Source organism: Callithrix jacchus, chromosome 13 (assembly GCF_049354715.1).
Source record: "Callithrix jacchus isolate 240 chromosome 13, calJac240_pri, whole genome shotgun sequence".
NCBI lineage: Eukaryota > Metazoa > Chordata > Mammalia > Primates > Cebidae > Callithrix > Callithrix jacchus.
Genome location: NC_133514.1, coordinates 87,685,465 through 87,710,249, shown reverse-complemented (window position 1 = coordinate 87,710,249; position 24,785 = coordinate 87,685,465). Strand labels below are relative to the sequence as shown.

Sequence of the window (24,785 nt, the reverse complement as noted above, 5' to 3'; positions counted from 1 at the left end):
AGGATCTTCCTCTCTGCCTTCCTCCAAGATGAGAAGAGAAAAATCAATTAAAGTCTCTCGGAACTATCACAGGATCAGCTAGACTCTGCTTCACCCTTCTTCACCCCATGTTCCATCATTCCCAATTTCATCCTCATAATTTTCAAAGCCCAAAAGGAAGCCCAAATGCTCAGTCTCAAGAGAAAACCAAAGCCCCTGGGGCTGCAAACATCACATCCTCTTGCCCTTAGGCTGTAGGCTGGATCACATTCAAATCTTCTCAGCAGCTGAAGTTTCCCAGCGACTGTACATCTTAGGTTTCTACCTCTGCATCCATCAATTTATAGAAGTGGCTGGCAAATATGCCCACCAGAAAATGCCCAATGATGCCTGCAAAGACACATTCAGAACAACCAAGAACTGGAAGGCTGAAGACCAGACGTGTGTCTTCTCTCTCCAGAATCAGCACATTTTTAGCTGACACCCTGTGAGGAAGCCAGCCCGGAAGGCAGCCCCGGCTTCCATGTGGACCCTGCTCCCCAGAGAAGCCCAGGAGTAATTCAGCTACCGGAAACTACTCAGCTTTGCAGAAAGACACATTTACAACTGCTTCCACTTCGGGGAAGATTCAATGAATGCAGCTTTTCTGAAAAAGAAGAGGCTGCCCTAGTGAGAGCATAACCATCTTCACTGACACTGTTGAACAAACACTGCAAACAGCCACCTGTGACCGATGCTACGAGATGGACAAAGTCTCCACTTTGGGAGGTGGGGAGAAGTCAGACCAGATGACACTCGATGTTTCTCTTACTTACAAGATTATTTGTCTCATCTAGATTTATCTACCCAATAACACACATCATTTTTATAAAGTTGTACTTAAGTCGACTTTACAGAGGCCTGTCTTTCTAGTGTCAGGCACCACCCCAGCTGCTGGAGACATCAATGTACCTTAGAACATTTCCATATTTGTCAAGCGGTAAGAATCTAGCAGGTCTTTCTCAGTCTGTATCCCAGATCCATGCAAATTGCAAGCCATATTTTCTTATGGCAGTAATGTTCAGAGTCTATTCCCTTTGGCAGGAATCTCTAATGACATTTTAATTCTCTAATACCTACCTATAGAATCTCCTCAGGTCAGGAGAAAAGGTAAGGCACATACATATAAAGTTCCTAAATGAAATCCATTTGGACCTTGGAACCAGAGTAGGGAAATGTATGTTACAGATTCTGTGATACAATAAAAGAAAGTGAACTCTAAGCTTTAGATGAATGGAGGAGCTTAGACAGTGAATATATTTATCTTCCATCCAAAAAAGGATTCACTTCAGAGTGAAATAAATTAAACAATCATTTATTGCATTTAACTATAAATGAGTAACTATGTGTACAAGACGAAGTTCCAAAACTTAAAATTTAAGTAATGAGATCCACAACAAAATAAAAATTCAATTCAACAACTTTTTTCAGTTTTCCTCAAATCAAAATACTAAGATACAAGGAAAATATAATCTGTTTCCTCAAGGAAGTTACACTTTTGATGGGAAATTTGACAAGTCACTCTAAAAAAAAGTAGAAATTCTATGTACTATAAGAAAGGATAGAATCAAAAGGAAGAAAAACTTTTCTTCACTTGGGCAAGGTGTAGACAGCTGGGACACTACACAGAAAGCCTTCGAGGAGCGCACAAGACAGGGCTTTGATCTTGATGGGGGTATCCTAGGTAGAGCAGGAAGAAGGAAGACATGGCAGAGAAAGGGAAGGCACGAGGTCTCGTCCTGGGCAGGCGCGTGTAGGGTTATGCGTAAGAAAGAGAAAGTTGGTGTTTGCCTAGGAAGTATGGTAGAAACTGGGAACCTGTGAGAGGTACAGCTGGAAATAAAAGGTCATGGCCAGGTCATGAACATCATTGAATGTTGTGCTAATGAGTTTGGATTTTCTCTTACAGGTAAAGGGAAGCTATTTACAAAATATCAGTGGGGAAGGAATACTATCAAAGTTACACTTTAGGAAGATAATTCTGGCTCATGGTGTGAGGGCTGGATTAAGGGAAACTGATATTAGAGGCAGGGGGTCCTAAGAAGGTTCAGCTGAAATTTCATTCATATTGCCTGAAGACCCAAACCAGGACAATGTGAGTATATCATAATAAATACTGTAGGTAAAACAGTAATGCAGTTTCCAATAGCCTTAATCTTTAGAAAAACATCTATTCCAGACTTTTCATACTGGTCTCACCTTAAAAATCCAAGGCAAATTAGCCACCAACTTGCATTCACTACTCAAGTCAAACTAGCCTCTAACTGTTTTTATAGCCACTTCCTCTCATCTTTGCAATGCTGGCCCCGCAATTGGTGTTCCCCAAATGTTTGCTGCATGAAGGAATGAATAAACAAATGAATAAAAAGATCCCCAGCCTTTCCATATTTACAGGTCATCCCCAAGTCTTCAATTCTCCAAGGCAACATTCTGTAAAGTCCAGACCACAGTGCTCACTCCTTGGCCGGACTGACGTTGCACCCAGCTCTATAGTTTGCCACTATATACCAGCTTTGTATTGTCTTCTAGTTTTTTTGAGCACATAAATCTTATTTTTCTAACATGATTGCAGCTCAGCCTCAGGCTGAGAACTAACTGTAGTTGTATAATGCTTACATTATCTATAGCACCCACTGCAGGACTGGGCACTTGGAGAATTTCAAGTTTTTTTCTGAATGAAAACAGCTTCGCCCCTGACAGCTATTCAAAGTCTTAAGAGTTCAAATTACTCCCACTGCAGCTCCACCCACCCAGGCAGCAGCCCCAGCCAAATTTGCTGCCTATCTTGAGGATTGTAATCCAGCCCCTTGTGTCCATATGTGACCCTCATCTTGGAAAAATAAAATAAAATAAGCTTTCAAAAGAAAGAGCAAAGAAACCTAACCTGTCTGTTTACTTCGACAGCACACAAAGCTGTTGTTCTCCTTTAGCTCTCTTCCCAGCACGTACCTGCCTCCCCAAATTCACAGTGCATTTTTTTGGTGAGTATGGGTATGAACTGCGAATTCTCTTGTGATTCAGCCCTGCCAAAACGCATGTGTGAGCACACGCTCACACACTCACAGAGTTGGGGAAGCCAAGGCAAGGTACAAATGTTTTGCCTTGTCACATTCCAGCAGTCAGTGACTCCTCCTGAGGAGGCGGGCACACAATGGACACTCTGTACTTGGCTCAGGCCTTCAGTGCAACAAAAGTTAACTCTTCTGTGACTGCCTGCAGGACTTGGGCAGGGGTGGCAGTGGGGGCTGGGAGTGGAGGATGATTGGAAAGATGAAACTGCTTAGGCATTAACAGCCTTGCCGGCCCTAAGGAAATATAAGGGCAAGGAAAGGACATCGATGTATCTGGAAAGAATACTGAGATAGGAGTCCAAAAGTTAGTCTTTATTCCTGCCTCTGCTGTTCACAGGCAGTCAGATGCTAGACAAGTCACTCTGAGTCTTTCACCCACACTTGCCTTAGCAATAAATGGTTTGGGACTAGTCTCTCTTTCACATGCAACACTTCGTAATTTTGCCCTGCAGAGACATACCTATGGGTACACTTCAAAATGAACCTAGAGTATTACTCCTCTGAATGGCCAGGAGAATCCTGCTTGGCTAGATGTGTCTTATGCCCAAACAAGTTCCAGGGTACATCTTCCCTCCCTTCCAAAACTGCTAAATGGAATACTTTTTCCTAGTCTAAAATACATTCTCCACCTGGGGAACTCTTACTTATTCTGTAGCTTGGTGGAAATAAAAGTTCTCGAGCTCCACTTACTAAATCAGGGGTCCAGGGCTGGAGCTCAACACACCAGCTTTTACAGAAGCCCTCTAGGTGGTTCTGATGGCCTGGAGTGAGAACCAGTGCCATAGACTGTGTCTATATGCTTACCCCTGTCAAGTTGCTACAGGGTACTTAAGGGTATCTCCCTTACAACAGTAATGTGAGTCTCTTGGGAACGGGCATCACTGGTATTGTATTCATTCATCTACACAATCCCAACACCTAGCACAGTACCCAGCACATAATGAACACTCAAAAAATGCTGGTTGGCTAAAGTAATGACGAAAGCACCTCAAGCTGGGCTTCCCAGCTTCTTCGTTCACCTCCCTCTTCTGCTTTGCCCAAGTGCCATGCACACACAGGCCAGTGTCTTCCCCACTGTTGCTTTCCAAAGGGACAAGGTAGTAGAGATAGGGCCCTTAGTATATTCAACAGGAGTCAAAAGAAATGAGTTCATGGCCTAGTTCTGCCACTTAGGAGCCCTCATAAGCCTCTTTCAGCCTCAGTGTCTCATCAACAAAATAGAAAAAAAAAAAAAATGATGTCTTCCTGGCCTACTTCACTAGCTTGTGGTTTCTACTTTAAAAAAAAATTACTGTATTTCTTGGTAGTAGAACTCCATGCTCTTCATTACAAAATAAATACATGAATAATAACACATGCAACTCTCAGGTCTTAAAGACAAACAATCACAAATACAGCAAGAGTGCTCTGCTTTGTTCCTGAACTTTTGCAAACTTCCCCAAGCTCTTCATCCTCAGTCCTCCGTCAGCTCTGGACCCTGCAAATTCCCATAACATAAGGCATTTTTTTTCATCTTCACAGGTAAAAGACGCTGGGCTGACTATATAATTCTCAGGCTAGAACTTTTTGCCTCAACACTTTGTAGAATGTCTTTCAGCATTTAAAGTAATGAAGGGAAAACAGAGCCTGGCCTGGTTTGGTTTCCTCTGTAGAGGCAACTTGCTTTATGCCTTTATAATTGAAAACTTTTTTTCATTACGTTAGAATTTTATTAATGACAAAATGAGTGTAGTGTGGCGCTCTCTCCCTTTAATTTTCCTGGAACATAATGAGCCTTTTGGATCTATAGATTCAGGTTCTTTCCAGTTCAGGAATGTTCCCTTCAATTATTCCTTTGGTAATTTCTTCCATTAAATGGTTCTGGCTTCTTTCGAAGTTTTTCCTGTAATTCTTAGAGCTCTCATCTCTGTTCTCCATTTCTATCATTTTCTCTGTCACTGCTTTTCTTCCTTTCTTTTGCCTTGTAGGGCTGCATGCTGTTCTCCATAACACCATCTGATTCTATTTCCCATGCCCCCTTTGCCTTTACTGACTTCACTGTGGATTTTTCTAATTCTGCAATCACACGTTTTGTATGCCTGCAATCTTTCTTTAGTTAATGTATCCACTTTTCCACTGACTCTGATGTCTTTTCATCACAGCTCCTGTTCCATGGGTCATACTTCATGTTGAAGATGCCAGGTAGCTTTGTGAAACTCTAAGGTTGCTGTTAGATTAACTGATTTTCCTGATATCATTTGTTTTACCTCATTTTACGTGTTTCTTCCTCCTCAGGAGGCCTCATGTTGGGATTTGTTTCTTTGCTCATGCTCTGATGAGGGGAGTCTGGCCTACAGAGGAAGTATTGGACAACAGAGGAAGAACGGGACTACCTTCTACCCATTGTGAAGTCAGAAACATCCTCCTCTTCGAGCTACTCCTGTTGATCAGAGACCATATCAAGTTCTAGTGAACAGTACCAGGGATGTGCTAAAGCTAGTGCCTATGGGCTCCTAAGAACCTGCTGTGCGTTTCTCTCCCCAGCTCCACATTCAGTGGCATTAAGTTGGTAGCTTAAAACTCAGCCGCAGCTGGGTGCGGTGGCTCAAGCCTGTAATCCCAGCACTTTGGGAGGCCAAGGCGGGTGGATCACGAGGTCAAGAGATGAAGACCATCCTGGTCAACATGGTGAAATCCCGTCTCTACTAAAAATACAAAAAATTAGCTGGACATGGTGGCGTGTGCCTGTAATCCCAGCTACTCAGGAGGCTGAGGCAGGTGAATTGCCTGAACCCAGGAGACGGAGGTTGCGATGAGCCGAGATCGCGCCATTGCACTCCAGCCTGGGTAACAAGAGGGAAACTTCGTCTCAAAAAAAAAAAAAAAAAAAAAAAAACTCAGCCGCAGGGTGCAGTGGCTTATGCCTGTGATCCCAGCATTTTGGGAGGCCAAAGCGAGCGGATCACCTGAGGCCAGAAGTTTGAGACCAGCCTGGGCAACATGGTGAACCCCCATCTTTACTAAAAACACAATAATTAGCCAGGTGTAGTAGCACATGCCTATAATCCCATCTACTCTGGAGGCTGAGGCAGGAGAATCACTTGAACCTGGGAGGTTGTGGCAGAGAGCTGAGATCATGCCATTGCACTCAAGCCTAGGCAAGGGGCTGAGATTCCATCTCAAAAAAAAAAAAAAAATCAGTCATGGTGGGAGTGTTTATATCACAAGAACAAGCAACTTTACAAATCAGTGCTTTTAAAAAATCTGGAGAACAGGGTGTTAAGCACACACTCGATCACCACGGAGAGTGGACATCCATATACTATTGTTTTGCTGAACTGAGAAGAGTCTTTTCTGCTGGATTCACAAAAACAGCTAAACAGCTAAACTTCCCAACATGCTCTGTGACAAAAACTCCATGCTCACCTCAGAACTTTACTGGAAGAAACATCTCTGCCCAGCGGTCAATGCCCTACTTCCACTCCTCCCAGAACTCCCCTCCCCACTCTTGCCCATTCGTTATCTGAGAGCTATAGTCTTTGAGAATATGCATAATGATGTCAAGGAGAGGCGTCTTCAGCTGGTTTTGTTCAAGCTGCCCATACAGTAGACCTGATGACTGCCTGCTTTTCTGGTTGACAGAAATTGTGAATCTCTGATTAAGGAGACAAATGGTGTAAAAAGATGGAATGTGATCCTTCCTAATTACAGATGAGGAAGAAACTGTACTTTCAACCTAGATTCACTGGCCTATAGTTACAAGAATCTCTTGTCAGATTCTGTCAAGAAACTGACTGTCTGATGTTGGCTTTGGGAGTGGTTGATTATTCATCCTTCTTTATGTCTTGCATGGTATTTTGGTGGGGAGTCACAAGTGACTTCATGGGACTTTGCATGCACCTGGAATCTTCCTCTTGCCCCCTTGGAGTTAGCACTTCTTCACTACTCAGGCTGAGGTTAAATATCTCTTCCCTGAGCATCAGAAACCAGATCAGAACTCCCCATTTTGTGCCTTTCTAGCCCAGAACCTGTCTTTCCTAGCGTTTATTATATAATTAAATATCTGTGCCACTCTTGGTTTCAAACTCTGCCTCCTCTACTAGATGGTAAGCCCTTGAAGGTAAGACCTGTGCCTATTTGGCTCACTATGGTTGTCCTCCAGGCCTGGCACAGCTCCTGATACACAGAGAGACACTCCAAATTATTTCTTCAGTGAAAGTTGAATACGAGGCCAGCCAACACCACTTGTCTCGGGTGCCTATAACTGAGTAATCTTTCCATACTTCCTTTCTACTGCAGAAACTCCCAGAGTAAATGCTCCATCAGCACTGGTAAATCTAGCAGGTGACCCAACTCTTAGCTAGCTCTCAATCAGCAAGGGCAAGGGCAGCTCTACACCATAGTTCTCCGACTCTGCAAATACATCAACTGCCTACAGCAAAGGACAAAGCGCCTACTCGGTGGTGTTTTCATACTCTGCACTTGTGTGGTGTGTTCCACATCACATTTTACTTCTTCCAAGCAGTATTTCCTGAGTAATTCACCTACCACATGCTCCAGCAGCATTGCATAAGCTGCAGATCTCCCAAGCCCCACTGATGGGCATTACTGTATATGATTCCCTGATATGTCCTCTGACTGGCTGGCCCTTTCCCCTTTCTCTACTTGGTTAACTCTTGTTATCCTGCAAGCATTGGGTAACACAATTCATGGAGAATGTGGACCGTCCTTTTCTACCTCTTGCTGTATATACATGTATACAGATACATACACACAGACACACACACACACACACACACACACACACGGTCTTGCTCTCACTTCCCTGGTCATTCTGCTATCAGAAAGCATCTGGAAAACTCTGTTTCAACATTTTATTTACCCATCTCTCCCACTAGACCACGAGCTCCATGAGGACAAGGGCCATATTTTAAATGGGTCTCTGCACAGCTCAGAGCATAGAAAACACAAAGAGCAACCGTCCAACATCAAGTGTCCAAACCACGTTTCTCCTTAAGAAGAATGGAAGCAGTTCTGATTTGCTGTCATAGGTTTAGACTTCTTAGCCTCTCCTTCCCACTTAGTCATTGTGTTCTTGGGAAATATTTTTAATCTTTTCAAGTCTCATTTCGAAATGGAGTTAATAATTCTACCTCAAGTGTTGTTTCAAGAAGTAACTAAAGATTAAATGAGATAACAATTATAAAAGAACATATTGGGATCACCTTAGGAAGTGTGTACATTTTTTTTTGTTGTTAAATTTGATTTACTCCTATTGTCTGCCACCAAGCTAGCATTTGGCTAAGTGGTGCCCTCTCTTCTCAGCCTCCAAGTCAAGCCCTGAGGGACAGGAGTTGAAGACGAACCTCCTCTATCTTCCTACATAATGAGAAGCACAGACAACTAGTTTCCTTTGCATCTGCTAACCTAAGCATTTAGCTGTTGTTTGATTATTGCTCTTTTCTTGTTTCCAGTTTGTCTCATGGAGGAAATAATACTGGGTAGAGTCAGGAATTCCACATTCCATTCCCTCCACCACCATTTAGAGCTGGTGGCCTTGGTTGGGCAAGTTCCTTTTTCTCCCTGAGTCTCCCCATCACTATATGTAGAATTGGGACTGCAGAACATGAGTTGAGCTCTGTGGCCCCTTCCAGCTCTGACATTCCCAAGTACTAAGCCTTGTCTTCTCAACCAGAAGTGCTTCAAAGCCAGAGCTGGTACCTTCCACTTCTTTATCAGATTCTGCTGGCTCTGCAGCTCAGCCTGGCTGGGTTGGCTGAACCTAAGACAAAACTAAGCCTACAGCGTTAGTCTCTGTACTCAGGGATCTCTATGATAAGGAAAGAAGGAGATCAAACTTCTGAGACCTGAGGTCCAACATACTATCCATTAACCAACAGTTCCAGCTCTAGCTGCAAAAAAACAGTACCTCCTGTGGGAACCAAACAACACAACACAACAGCATGACCCTTGTGTCTTTGCTCCCCCGGGGAAAATCTCTACAGTCCTGGCTGGGCCAATCAAGTTTGCAGGTTGAGCTCTGGCTTTGATGCACTACTTGTGCTTGTGTTCCTCTGTGCAGTCAAGGGAAAGTGTTCTCTTGTAGTGAATGCTGCCGGGGGAGGAGAGTGTGGTGGAAACATTACCCCTAACTTGTGCTGAACTCTTCACAGCCATTATCAATTTAATTCACAGAACAGCACTGTGATGCACAGGATTTTGTCCTCATTTTGCAGACCTGGAAATTAAGGTCCACGGAGGTTAATGATTTACTCACGAGCACACACTTTCTGTGTAAGATTCACAATTGAATCGGGGTATATATGATTACAAAGCCTCCTACTTTGATATCAGGAGGTATCTAAAACACAAAGTTATGCCAACTTTGGGCCAAAAGTTGATAGTTGCTTCTACATACATGAGTTCTAAAACCAGTGTGCCATCTGAATTACCACGTCATTTTAACTCTCTGGGGCATCAGATTTCTCATCTGCCTTTCCTAATTCTCTTCACAGAATCTTACAGGAAAAAAGGTGAATAATACATGTAGCACAATGCCAAAATAGGTTAAATATAGCATATCTGAAAGAAGTAACTGTGGCCATAATATTTCCCGTAATTGGGAAGTAGGGTGGAGAGATTCACATGGTAAAGAAAATAACTCTAATTGTTAACATACATCAGGTATTCTCTAAGTTTATTTAAGTTTTCATCTAAGTTCATTATACTATTTAACCCTGATTTATTATCTGATTTTAACCCAGAGATATATCCATTTTTCAGATAAGAAAATTAAAGTTGAAGGATTTGTTGGAATCACAGGGGTAGCTGTGTCCAACTCCAAATGTTACTTGAACCACAGAGCCACCAGTCTTCAAATACTCAGTATTAGTGGTACCTGAAAATTCTGGTCCTCCACAGCGCTATTTATAAACTGAGGAGGAAAATGACATATTAGGAGGCAATGAGGACAAACTGAACACTCTAACAGATAATAATAACAAAGTCGTTCTCTCAAAGCCCTCTAACTTTCACCTCACTACCTCTTCAGTTTTAAGTCAAATCCCTTGACTTCTCAACCATCTGATTCAGCCATTGCTTTGTTCATTGTCATCCAAACATAAAGTATAAACTGGTACTTATGTATCTGTGCCTGGGCTGCAAAGGAGATGCTAAGCATACCAGAGAACTAAACAAATATTAGCTCCACTTCTCTTTCTTTATGATGTATCTCCTCTAGCTATCTTGAACTGTCATTTAAACATTGCCTTGTTACTGAATCTTGTATACGTCCTTCTCCAATTATACATTAAACACTTGGATATAAGTACCAGTATCATAGAGTTTTATGTTCCCCAGAAGGGCCCATCCCCATTCCAAATGCTTATATATCATTTCATTTCTTGTTCTAAAGATACCTCTTTTTAACCCCAGGCTGAAGCACTGGTAGCAGACAGGACCTAGCAGCGGGAGGCAGAGTCAACTGTCAGCGTTCTTTCATGTCAGTATATGTGGAAGTCTCTCACAGGCACACCCACCTGCTCCCCAAGATTGCTTTCCTGGCACTTGAAAAGCTGTGGGCATACCTCCCCTTTTCAGTTCAGAGGAGATGAAGCCTTGGCCTGTATCTCACAGGACACCATCCCATCTGTCTTGCTGCCTTACACTCCACAGAGCCCTATTCTGAACTCTTCCCTTTCTCCCTCTACATTCCAAAGGGGATGATCTTCCCTGCTGCTCTGTACCTACCCAAGACTCCTCCTACCCTGCTCTGTACCTACCCAAGACTCAGCTCAACTTCCACCTACTCCTCCAAGCTTTCTCTGATCTGACTAACCTTGGAGATAAACCCCCTCGGGGTCCCACTACAATTCAGCACTTACCCCTAGATGGCTGGCTGCTGTTATGAAAACCATGACTGGCCCCTGCTTTTCATAAGCTCTTAGAGCATCTTTCACTCCATCTCCTGGGATGCCCACAGTATCCATCAGAGTGTGGTCACGATCAAGTATAATGTCAATGAACAAACCAATTTTTGCTAAATCAGAGAGTTGGAAAGTTGATGAGTTTGAAGTATATCAGGTATACTGAGTCCAACATAGAGTGCCCTGGGTTTCATTCTTCTCACTGTGGACAGAAGACCTCAAACCAGAGAGGTGTCTGCTATGGGCTTGCTGCCCCTCATGTCAGTCATCTGATCTTCATCTTCAGGGCTGTGCTTCTTCTGCCAGAGGCAGTACGTGTTTGAAATTAGCATTTGTTTCCCTGAGGGAATTCTCAATTCACATTTGAACTCTGTCCCACGGCTGCCACTATGCCAAAGCTATTCTACCCACCAAGAATGTCCACTTGTTCTACATCTTCTGTCAAATCCTAAACACATACTCTTTGAAATCTTCCCTGACTATACCTTAGCCCAATCACACAAATAGCAAAATTCCATTTTGCATCATGTTTCTACTTTGACTGCAGAAGAAGCCTCCCATTTCAGCAAAGTATGCATCTGCAGATACACTGCCCACTTTCCCAGGGCAAAAGCCACATCTCACAGCAGACCTTTCCCAACCAAGTGTACCAGGCACAATGGCTCACACAATTCGCAATGCTGGTATTTTAGTAAATATTTGTGGATCAAAACACCAATTGTAATAGAGCTCTAAAGTATAAAGTAATGAGTAGAAAGGTTCACAGAGCTTTCACATCAAATCATCCCTTTTAGCCATTACTATTAATCAATACTTTTTTAAAAATGAAAGCTCTCATTGCTCAAATAACAATAGGTCACAGAAAGAGACACCAATGACTATACAGGACTTGCCACCCAGATTTCATTATTCTGCTACAAGCACATTGGTGCCCCCCACTGCTTCTGATGAGCTACTGTGTTGGTCCCATCAAATTCAGCTTCTCCTTCTCCACCTTTCTCCAGGCCACAAATTCAAACTCCAAGAAACTCCTTTCCACTGACAGAACTGAAAATCATTGGTGGATAAAAGAGGTAATGAAGAAATTGCTTTTTAATAAATTTGGCTAACAATATTGTATGCTCCATTTTCATCCCAAATCCTTTACTAGATCCTGGGGTAAAAGCAATTACAGCATTTAAGTGGCTTGAAGAGGCTTCCTCTTCCTAAATATCCAACCAGTGTGTTCCTAGGTGCTTCAGCCATCCCACAGAACTTTTACAGTATTTTAGGTCAAAGCCCAATTTTCTTCCTACTCAAGTCAAATCAAAGAAGGCTCTGGCTCTGCAGACTGTGGGTCACTCGATCTGATCTCAAAATGCACACAAAGAAACCCACTAGCTATTATTGAACACAAGCTGCCACGTGGCAGGGCAGACCAGGTGTGATGGGGATGGAGTGGATACCCCAGGAGCCCAGGCATGGCCCTAGACTTCATGCTCTTTAGAACTACATGGAGAAATGACATCCAGGCCCCTACATCCATAACATGAGTGAAGTATCCATAGCAGAGTTTCCAGATGCCATCTGACAGGAAGCTGTAGCAAATCCCAGCTACAGAATATATTCTGGATTTCCTAGAAATTTTCTTTGTCTATACCATCTCCCTTGATTCAAGTCAGTTATTTTACCAGAAAGAATCAGTTCAAAAGAGATGTGGATAATTTAATTCCTTTCTTCCTTCCACATTACTCTTTAGTGGTATGTCTTCACATTCAGCTCACCATTGCCTCCTCTCCACTTCCCTATCCTCCAAGACTGACTCCACTGTTCTAATGGGTGCTTATCCCAATTCTGTTTACCCCAGGGCACCACCTTTTCTGTCTGTAACTCTTTCAACCACATCTAACATTTAACAAAGTGCACTAACCCTTGGTGGGATTGGTTTGGATGGTTGTTAGTGGTGCCATTAAAGAGGTTTGCAGAGCTCGGACCTTTAAGAAATCCTTACCCTTCCTAGGACATCCCTAACTATAGAATCACAGAATTTTAGAAGGGATTCTTTATACCAATCCAAACTTGTTTAACTGTACAACAGTAGAAAGGCAATGTAGCTTGTCCCATATCATATGCTAACAGGTGTCAGCCCATGCTGCTTTCTGCATCTCTAGCTGCAACTTTCACCTCCGCTGCCTTTCTCTGCTTAGCCTTCTCTGTTTTCCATTGCGGCCAGGCTCACTCCATCACTAAGAGTGAAAACCACTTGGACTTAAGCAACAAAGATGACTGGATGGTTAAGTACCAAACAGAGCAAAGTCAATAAAAAATACAATTGGAATTTTCAGAGAAAGTCAAGAGCTATGTGTGTTAGAGTCACAATGAGACTCCAGCAGGCACTATTATTATTAACATATATTACATATATTTGATGACTGAATGAGTGAATTAGTGACTGAAAAGATGCACATGTGGTAAAATATGCTTAACCCTTTTTTATTTTTATTTTTTTGAGACAGAGTCTCACTCTGTCACCTAGGCTGGAGTGCAATGGTACGATCTCGGTTTACTGCAACCTCCACCTCCCAGGTTCAAGGGATTCTCCTGCCTCGGCCTCCCGAGTAGCTGAGACTACAGGCACCCACCACCACGCCCAGCTAATTGTTGCATTTTTAGTAGAGATGTGACTTCACCACATTGGCCAGGCTAGTCTCAAACTCCTGACCTTGAAATCTGCCTACCTCGGCCTCCCAAAGTGCTGGTATTATAGGCATGAGCTACCACACCCAGTCGATATGCTTAACTTTAAGGGAGAAACTTTTGGGTGATTGCCCCTGAAAGGTAGCCAAAAATACAAAAAGCCATTATTTTTGGCTTAAAGTAGTTTTTATTCACACTGTCTAAGGGGCCCTCACTGTGTTGCTTCATAATACAGAGCATTAATATACCTTAAACAACATTGACTTTCAATATTCTATCTCTTCATAGATGATGTGATTCATTCAGGTAAGAAAAATCATTCATAAATAAGTTCAGGGCTGTGTGGGAAAACCTGTCCCCTTCTTCAAGGACTCAGAGCTTGGGGTGGCTGGATAAGTGACAATAAACAGCAAGGCAGCATAAGCTGGGTGCCTTGCTCTAGGAACTGGGGATAAGGAGCTGAGAGCTGGGAGGGAGGAACTAGTTACCCTCCACAGAGGAGGCTGGGTGCAACTAGTTGGCCTAAGAGGTCAAGGCTGTGGTTATAAGGGACCAGTCAGGGCACCTTCCACCTGGAGGTGACGACACAGAGAGAGTTGAGGTGTGGAGGCAGGTAGATGTACAGAATGCCCAGGGTCAGTGAAGAAACCAGTCTGCCAACACACTCTGGGGCATATTGCATAAAATGGGGGTTTATTCAAGAACACAGCAAGGTGCCTACTTCAGGCTGCCAGACAGGGCAAACCAGCTCACATGAGAAAGGATAAAAGGAGGGGCACAGAAGAATAGGGGAGCAAATGGGCTGTGAAGAACTTTCCTGATTCTGGAGAACTTACTAGATTTGCTGGGACTGCAGCAACCCTGCTATTAGTTCTTTTCTTTAAATAGGCTAGAAATTCTGTCCTGAATGCCACTGCTTTGGTTTCCTGATGGAGCGCCTCCCCTCCCTGTGTGTTTGAACAGCTTTTCCTTTTCTCTTGCTGATTCTTAAAGAGCATTTCCTGAGAACTGGACATCTTTGAGTCCAAATGGATACCACCTGAGACTCTGAGTCTCAAAAGTACATGGCATTGAAGGCATCTAATAATTGAACATATACAGTTATACGGACATCAGTTAAATTATTACAACACAAGGAGTCCTTGTGGGCATTTCTGATCATTGCAGGGGGTTATTAATTGCTGGGCTATGGCAACAATAATCCCAGGCACCAGTTTCCAGGAGGCAGCATGGAAATCCTCCCAGAGTTCAATTACAGAAATTAGCTAGTATTATTTAATCCTCATAAACCCCGTGAAGTAGGCAGGGTAAGCATCTTTATCTTTATTTTACTGATTAGGTTCTGGAGGCTCAGAGAGGCTAACTGACTTGTCGGGGTCATTTAACTGGGAAGTACAGGGACATGATCCAAAGCGGATCTTGTCACTTCAGGTGTGAGGCTCTTCACACTTTGCCACAGCTGTCTGGCCCCAGGTTGGCCACCAACTTGTGTCATTTCAGGCAACCCAGTGTATCAGTTGCCTCATCTTCTGAATGGAGATAAAATGCTTATCTGGCCTTCCTCCTAAGGAGAACCAAGGGGGTGGAAGCCATATAAAGATATTTTTGTAAAGAACAAAATGGCATGCATATGAAAGGGAGTATTTTTGGTGTGAAAATAAAAGTTGGATCAAGGAAACATTTTCCCAAGCTGACGAAGTTCTAAAACTTTTCTCTGCTCACCATTCATCCCCTATTCCTCCTCAGCATTTGGAGTGGCAGAGCCTCTGCCCACCTGAGGGTCAGCTCAGCTGGCTTCACCTAGAATTGTTTTATCTGGGTCTGCTGATCAGCAAATGGGCTCCTCCTGGCAGGGGGTGGTGGCTGCCTCCCAGAGGATCCTGTGTACTTCAGGGCTGCTCACTTTCTTCACCTGGTATCCTTTGCTGTGAATAGGGTAGGAAGTCAACTGCTGGTTTCTAAGCTAACAGCCATAAAAAAAAAAAAAAATAATGGTTCCTCAACCAGGAGCAATGGCTCACACCTGGAATCCCAGAACTTTGGTAGGCCAAGGCAGGTGGATCACCTGAGGTCAGGAGTTCAAGATCAGCCTGACCAACATGGAGAAACCCCATCTCTACTAAAAATACAAAAGTTAGCCAAGCATGGTGGTGTGTGCCTGTAATCCCAGCTACTTGGGAGGCTGAGGCAGGAGAATCACTTGAACCCAGGAGGCAGAGGTTGTAGTGAGCCTGTATCATGCCACTGCACTCTAGCCTGGGTGACAAGAGTGAGACTCTGTCTCGATAAGATAAGATGATAAGATAATTGTTCCTGGACCTTAGATGGTACCCTCTAATGGGGGGAAAAAAACCCCTCTAAACAAAGAGCTGTTCTGGACTGAACCTATGAAACTTCTAGATGAGAACAGTGGTTCCACAACCTTAAGTGGTATCCTATATCGGGGGTGGGGGGGAAGCTCTAAAAAATGAGCTGTTCTGGATTGAAACCTGTGAAACTTGTAAATGAGAATAGTAAGGACCATACACTTCAACTCAGTCATCTATGATCACAGTCCCCCAAAACCTTCTGTAGCCCCAACTTCATGTATCTAAGGGGGCATCAAAATCTATTAGAAAGCTCAGTAAAAATGGAAAATTAAAACTCAGAGCTAAGTAAAAAGGTAGATTGGCAGCATCCTGCTGCATTCATGAATTATAGTCTGGGAACATCTTAGTGTTTTCTTTTCTGCACTGTTCAGGCATATAGCAGGCCAAAGGATGTGCAACTTCATAAAGAATTTGTAAAACACCAGGGTTACCTTTAAAAACCACTCTAAAAGAAACTCAAACTTATGGCAATATGCATGATGGTATCACTCCTTATTCCTGGCCCAAAACACTTCAGGAAACTCACTAGGTTTCATCATATGCCACAAGATAGGAATGGAATTGGTCCCTTCAGAGAAACCCCAGGACCAGACAAAATGATATGCAACAGGGAAGACCTCTGTGAGGCTTCCTTTCCTCAGCCCAGTGCTGCTAACCTTCCAGGACAGCCTCCTGTGCTGCCACCACCAGTCCCTGGTAGGACTCCTCCATAAACTGAGTCCCTGAACAAACTCAGTAACACCATCCCATGTTTAAAGCACTGCAGTTCCTCCTTACAATGCTAATGTGTTCATAATAATTTACCCCATTCTTCTGGCGGGAGCAAAACTGAAGCAACTTGAAATGCCATCAGCAAAAAGTTATTTATTTCCCATTCCTGAGCATCAGAGAAAACAGGGTTTCATTGGCTGGATCTGCGTTCAATAGCTTTCTGGTTTCAATTTAAACTTCAAGTCTCCAAGGAAAAAAACTGGCATTCTGGGAGGTCCAGGACCAGCCAAGTTTCAGTGTCTCCACAGGAACCCAGAAAGGATGCCCCATCCAGCCAGCTATTTCTCATCTTCTATATATTTTGCATATTACATAGAAGCTTTGGAGCAGAGATTGAAGTACAACTAAAAATAATGACCACATTGAGACAACTCTCCTCTCCTAGAGGTACACTTTTGTGCCAGAGAAGTATGGATTCATCCCCTCACAGAATTCAAAGTTAACAGAAGAAATGGAACAGGAGCTCCAGGGAAAAGTATCTACCTATTTATTTCTTCTTCAGCAAAATCCTGCCTCCTGCCTCTCCCCACTCACTATTTTCAACTAAATCCTACACCACCACCAAGCACTGTTTGCTATTCCCCCAGCCCTCATTTAGGTCAGGTGCTTTGCAAAGTAGTTCACTGGGAGTAAGGCAAGTCCATGACCAGAAGCCCTTGCACCAGGGGCTGTTGGGCTAACCCAAAGATACCTCTAGGTTCCCCTGTGTGATGTCCAGAGCAGGGCCTTCCAGTAGAGCCTTCCTATGTAACATTCTGATGTGAACATACAAAAGATCAAATTACAGCCCTTCACTTGCCTAGCCCTTTCATGAACATATAAGGCAGTTGATATTTTCTCCCAAGCTAGATGTGGCCCCCTTCTTAACTGACACTGCTGCCTCTCAGACATTCCACCTTATGTTCACTGCAAACCATCCCCTCCCCCACCTCCAGTTTGTGTATTCCAGAGATACATCTATTTTCCCAGCTAAGAGAGACAAGTCCGATTCCCTCTTCTGGCTCCTGTTGGGGCATTCGCTCACCACCTCCTCCCCCAGCTCAGCTCAGGTTACTGTAGTGGCTAGCAACTCCCACAGCCCAGGTCTGACACCAACTCTTCCCAAGACCAATAGTTTGTTTTTGTTTTGTTTTGTTTTTTTTTTTTCCCTTAATGGGGGAGAAGAGATCCTGTGCCAAGCAACAACACTCTGGGTACCTGGTCTCCGTATCTTTTGTGGCTACATTCCCTGTAGCCTGCAAATACTCTGTTTAACCACATTTGATTTCTTTCTTCCTCCTCTTCCGACTTTCTCAAAACACTCTGTCTTAACCTTTTCTGGCAACAGGCAATGAAATTAAGCACAGGTGAAAACACAGCACCTTCACCTTCGCTCTGAAACCTGGGAATCCCAGAGCAAAAGAGCTCACGCCTCTCGGGGAGTTTAAGGATGGTAGAAGCCACAGAAATAAGGAAAAAGGGGGAGTGACCTGGGATTGTAAACTGGCTACATCTTACAGTACTACAAACTTTCTCCTCCCTCACACACCCCTGGCCTGTTGGCTCCGCCTTCCCATCCCAGCTATGTCTGGTCCAGTGTTGCAAATGTGGCCTGCACTCAACACCACCCTTCCTCTCCAAAAGACTCTTCTCTACCCCATCCCCTCTTTCCCACAACACACACATGCTTTGTACAGGAAGATGAGTTTGGATGGGGCACAGGAGATATACCTATATACTAAAGGAGGGTAAAAGATGGTGCCAAATTGCCAGATAGTTTTGGTGACAGCACAGAAACTTCAAGAAATTACTTTTTAGTATAAATATACAGAAAAAGAAGAAAAACAGGATAAAGAGTGAAGGAATGAAAAGAAAAAGAAGGAAAAAGATGTCAAAGAAAAACAAGTAATACCAGTATTTCCTTAGAAACCTTGTGGACTCCAACTAAACTTTAAGGTTTGAAAGGTGTGGATATTTGGCAGGAGGTAGGGGGAGTGTAGGGGCTGGAAGGGAAAGGACTCTGCTGTAGAAGTCCAGAATAAACTGGCCTTTTGAAGGAGAGTTTCTGCAGGGATAAAGAGACACACAAATTGCCCTTTTAGCGTTAGATGTCAACCGTGAGATTATCAGGACAGTTTATTTGAAACGGAAACGAATCGGAAATCCTTCCCACAACAGTCCTTTTAGACAGATACACACCCTGAGAATCCAACTCAGACACACATAAAGAATAAATGCAGCATCAGGGGGCAATAAGAACTCCCCTTCCACACTCCCAGTACCTCTAGCCTCATCTCCTATTTCCAATTGTACAACTTTCAATCTCCAAAGAAAATATTTCCAGTTGGATCCTATTTCAGACTTGTAGTAAGCGGTCTGGATGGGGGGGGCGGGGGGAATAGGTGCTGTACTGTGCAGGGGAGAGGGGCTGGAAGACAGTATTTCGGCAGTTAACTTATTTTTTTAGAACCAGCATGCTCTACCGATCAGAAATTGCTATTACCCAACAATGCTTCCATCACAAACAGACACTGAAAACAGCATCCCCGTTATCACCATCTTGCTAAAGATCTGCCCGGTCCAGTTTACCTGACTTTGTCCCTGTGGAACTTCTCAGACAGTATTTTGGTCAAAGAGATAATGGTTTGGAAGACAAAAACAATAAATCGATACCGAAGGCTTCCCTTTCCGGAGTGATTTCCCACTGGAAACCACCGAACGGGGAAGCCTGCCGTTCATTCCCAAGCCCAGGGCTCCTCTAGAAACGCACACAATGCGTGCTTTCAAAAAGGCATTCGTCTGCTTTTAAGGGAATTCCTATCTCTTCAGAGTCCCAAAACCAGAGAGCATAAGAAAGAGACTCAAATCCATTGATTAAGATTTTTAAGAAAAAGACTAACACACAGCCACAACACAAGCACACACCAACCTTCGCCGGCTGGACCACTTCTTGCCTGTTCTTCTTTCTATTAACGACACGTTAGATTCTGATACATTTCCCCCCCCAAAAAAATCCAACTAGGTTACAATGTAGCTCTCTAGCTCCACTTAACCTGCAAGTTACAAAGAGAGCAAAAAAAAAAAAAAAAAAAAAAAAATCCTGCCTTCCCACCCCTTTCCTTACCCCCTCCCCCTCCCGAGTCCACTCCACCAACGCCAAACCCGCCAGCCCCGCCAGCCCCGCCAGCCGGCGGCAGGACCGAGGGAGGGTGCAAAAGGCGAGCGGGGGAAGGGGGGGAGATCAGATTAGGCGAAACTCAATAAGCTCCCAGCCCTCCAGCCCAAAGCTTCCACCATCGCTGCCACCAACGAGCCACTCCAATTGAGCCAGCCTCACCGCCCACCCGCCGGCCCGCCGGAATCGCTTCCATCTCCGGCCACCTAGCCCGGCCCGGCATCCCGCCCCCTCGGCCCGGTCTCCCCCTTCCCGCTCGGTGCAAAGTCAAAGACCCAGCAAGGCGACGTGAACTTTTGCATGCAGGGCACACACGTCGCCCCCGGTTCCTGGCGTACGGGGGCCCGCGGCGCGGAGGGGAGGGAGGCTGGGCTCCTGGACTCCCGGGCCAAGGTCGCCGCTCGTGCTCACCCATGTCCCGGCGGCTCCGGCTCCGCTGGCCCCGGCGCTCGCTCAGATCCCGGCTCCCGTCGCTCGCCCGAGCCCCCAAAGGTGCTGCTGCGGCAACTCCATGGCGATGAGCATCTGTCAAACGGCGAGCCGCGGGCTGGCCGCCCTAGCTCGGGGGGCGCCGGGGCCCCAGGGCGCGCGGAGGCGGCGGCGAGCGGCGGGCGCCCCGGCCGGCCCCGCGCTTCCCGCCCGACTCGGCCGCCTCCGCCGCGCCACCGATTTATGGAGAGAGATATCAAGGGGGAAAATGGCGTCTCCGGAGCCCGAGGAGTCCTGGAGTAATCACATTCACACACACACGCCCGCACGCACACACACTCGCACACAGGCGCGCGGCGAGCCCTGCTAATTTTAGCAGGAGCCAAAAAAAAATTATATATATAAATATATATATATATATATATATATATATATATATCTCCCCGTCTCTCCGATCAATGCTTTTTTTTTTTGGCTTTTTTCTTTTTTTTTTTTTTTTTGGCTTTTTTTTTTTTTTTTTTTTTTTTTTGCTTTTCTTCAAAGGATGGATTGGAGCGTTAAAAATGTTGTAGGGTTTGGGCTCGCAGGAGGCGGCGCGCGGAGGGCTAGGGCGCTTTTGCTGAGCTGTGCAGTTGGGTCCGCAGCGCCCGGCGGCCCTGCCCGCCCGCTTGTCCGCCCGCGGTCGCTAGTGTTGCCGCCGCCGCCGCCGCCGCCGCCGCTCCATGGCCGCGCCCGCCCCGCGCCCCCGCCGCGTCCCGTCGCCGCCCGCCCGCGTCCCCGGCGAGCGCTGGAGTGGGGTCGGGCCCGTGTGCTTGCCTCCGGCGCCCTCTCCGAGTCTCGGACTCCTAGTAAAAGGAAGGGGGAGGGCGCGGGCGCGGGCGCGGGAGGGAGGAGGATCGGAGCGGCAGCGCGGCCCAGCCGAGCGGGGACCGCCACCCGGCGCTCTTCCTCGCAGGGGGCGCCGGTGCCCACGCTGCTCGCCCGGAGACCGGAGCCGGGGGAGGCGCAGCCAGTAGCCAGCCGCGAACGACCTCTCTCCCGACCCGCCCCCCTGCCCCGGTGAATTTCTGTCAATTGAAGGGAGCGGGGCTCTCCCCCGGGGAAAAGGAGAACAGTTCGTGGACAGCGATCCGGGACCCCTCGCCGCCCCCACCCTACGCCCCTCCCGCTCCCCGGAGCCCTCGCGGCCCAGTGGCTCCTGCGCGCCTGAGTCCGCCGCGAAGACTGAGCGGCAGCGGGGAGCGCGGCGGGCTCGGCGCGGGTCCTGGGCTCAACACTGCCACTATCTGACACAACAGGAGCAGTGTCGGGGGGAATGGCGCCCAGGCGTGAGCTGTGATAGGCTCTCGAAACTGGGCGCATTTTTTTTTTTTTTTTAACCTGGTAATTACATTTCACTTTCAGGGGCTTGTTTTTTTTTATTTTATTTTATATTTCTTTTATTAAGCGACTTGTATGCATTCAGATATCATGTACATTTTCTTGTTATTCACGAGAATTGGACACTTGAAGGGAAGGACACTGAGACATAACAAACGCACAGTGGCAGGCAGTTGTCTTCACGGTGATAGGAATGAAAAAAGTGGAATATCTTCAGTTCTTACAAAATATGGTGGCATTTTTAATCTCTGTGTTTGGCCTACAAAGGGGGGTCTTTCCAGGGAAACTGGGGCATGGAACCCTTCAGATACATGTCTATGTTATAAAACAATATAGGTTAGATATGGATTCGGGAAGGTCTGCAAATAGTTCCGCTTAAAGATTGTGGGGTCAAGTTGACTCAGAACTGGGATTCTGAGAGGACTCTCATCACGTTCTTCATGAGAGCTATGGGCTATCTGGACTGAGGAATGATTTGGAGGTGAATCGGGGGCATTCCCTCACCAACACCATCAGTGGCTGCTTCCCTGCCACTGGCTGCTGGTTTGAGTTCCTTCACAGAACTTCTTCTAGCTTTTCACAGGAACACTGCGGTGAAGTAGAGTGAAAGAAACTGGGAGACAGGGGTGCGCCCCTCCAGCCCCAATCCCATTCCGATTCGTATCTGGATGGAGGTTCAGTCTGACTCAGAACGGATAATCCAGCCTTTTACTGATCCCAGTGCTCTTTCCTCTATTTTTCAGAGGAATGTTCTGACTGGCCACAAACTTTTCGTCTGTCACTGCAAGACTTCCCATGAAACCATGTTTCAATAGGTCTTCTACTATGCTTTATTACTGCATCGTTATTGCTAAAAAAAATCATTCTTATTGCTGAAAGTTAGGAAAAAAATAGCAGGGCCTATGAGCTCATGACAGAAGTAGAGATCAAAGCACAGAATACAATGTCAAAACAACTCTTCCTGTAATCAAATCACCTTTCCCATTTGCTTGTACACCCAGATTTCTGAAATCCTACACCAAAGTCCACAGAGAACTAAGATAGCATGTGGCCTATTCCCCACCTTTTTCCAATGGAGAAAGTAGCCCCAGAAATCTGAAAGGTTTTTCCACAAGCAAATGGCTATCTGATGTCATCCAAACCACAACTAAAGTTAATTGCCCCAGTCCTTTCCTTTCTGTAAGGGATACAGGCATATTTACAGGGTCTTCCTTCCTGTGGTGTTGTGTGGCTTAGAGAAGTAGCTAAGTACCTTATTAAAATTCACTACAATAGATGTTAAGTCTGTAGAATTATAGTGCAGTAGAAGTTTACCTATGAGATCATCTATTAGAATCCCTTCTTTTTAAAACTGAGGAAATAATGGACTACCCCAAGCCACTAAGTTAATTCAAAGCCAGGAATAGATGCCATGTTCCTTGACTTCTTCTCCTATGTTCCTTCCTTATATGTAGCCCATCTTTGAACCTCGAAAGGTGAGAGGAGAGAAAGGAAAGGAGGAATATTCTCACTCTCTTACATATATATGAAAATATATATATACTTCTGTGTGCGGGGCATATATATGTATGTATGTGTGTGTGTAAATATACAGTCACACACCCATAATAATGTTTCAGTGAACAACAGACCACATATACAATTGTGGTCCCATAGAATATAATACTGTATTTTTGCTGTACCTTTTCTATGTTTAGATACACAAATACTTACCATTGTATTACATTTGCCCACAGTATTCAGTACAGCAATATTCTATACAGGTTCATAGCCTAGAAGCAATAGACTACACCACATAGCCTGGATTTGCTGTATCCTGTATCATCTAGATTTTTGTAAGTGTCCTCCATGATGTTTGCACAAAGTCGCCTACGGATGTATTTCACTGAACACATTCCCCATGGCTAACTGAAGCGTGATTGGCTATGTGTATGTGTATATACACACACACACACACACACACACACATATATAAATATATATACATATGTAAAATAGATACAATATTTTATACATATATTTTTAGTATATAACTACATAATATATTAAAAATATGACAATTTTAATATATAATTTAAAATTTCATTAAAGTTATTTAATTTCATTCAAATTATTTAATAAATTTAATTTTAATATATAATAATAAAGGATTTCTAAAAACTAAAACCCCATCAACTGAACTATACATCTGTAAATAGAATGGGACCCATATTCAAATCCTATGGGAACATCATAGGAATTCTTCTCATCTTCTTTCATAATTAGACCCCTTTGTGATCGTCTGAGAAACAAACCTTGACACCCAGAAAGTCTGAACTTGGTAAAAATCTAGCCTGAAAATACAGTCAGACAATTTTAAAATACCTATTTCCAGGGCCCAGGAACCTTTGAAAAAATCAAAAGGCCATCTGAGCACTTCATGAGAATGCACAGGACATACATCTCTTAGTCCTACACAATCTCCAATGTCACAATCATGCTGGCACTCAGCAAATAATTATGGAGCATGGTGATGGGCCAGATACTTTGGTAGCAACTAGAGATATAAATGTGACCAAGATATAGTCCCCATCCTCACAGAATTCATGACCTAGAGGTAAAGACTGGCATGCAAACTTCCAACTACAACTAATGCACAGAAATAGTAGAAAGGAGATGCTTACAAGGTGCATGGAGTACAGATGCTGAAGTGGTGGAAGAGGAGTCAGGTCTGAAATCATGTCTTCTTAAAAATTGCTGCATGTTTATTTTCTATGTGTATTTAACATACACATTTCACTTTCCCGTTTGCATGCACAAATATTTTTTGCCATTACCTGTTTAACCAAATATGAAACTTATGAGTTCTAGGCTGTGCCTCTCATGGACAATGACAACAAATGTAGTTGAGAGTAATTGTTCCCCTGATAGCACCAAATATCTGAATTGTTGCCAACTGGGCTATTGTTCACTGCTCTGGGCATCCATGTGCCTAACCTGTAAAATGACCATAATGATAACTCCTTCTTGTGCA

General features: G+C 44.5%; 1 protein-coding gene across 4 annotated transcripts in view; it reads right to left on the bottom strand.

The window, feature by feature from the left end:
* Positions 1-20,697, bottom strand: part of SETBP1 (SET binding protein 1) — a 378,635-nt gene extending 357,938 nt beyond the window's left edge. For 2 of the 4 annotated variants that reach the window (XM_035270920.3, XM_035270922.3), the window contains exon 1: positions 19,718-19,852. The gene's annotated coding sequence lies outside the window, so the exon portion shown is untranslated. Of the gene's footprint in view, positions 1-19,717; positions 19,853-20,374 lie in introns of those variants that run through there. The other 2 variants (XM_017963440.4, XM_035270919.3) reach the window with 2 other exon arrangements.
* Between the last annotated feature and the right edge of the window lie 4,088 nt (positions 20,698-24,785).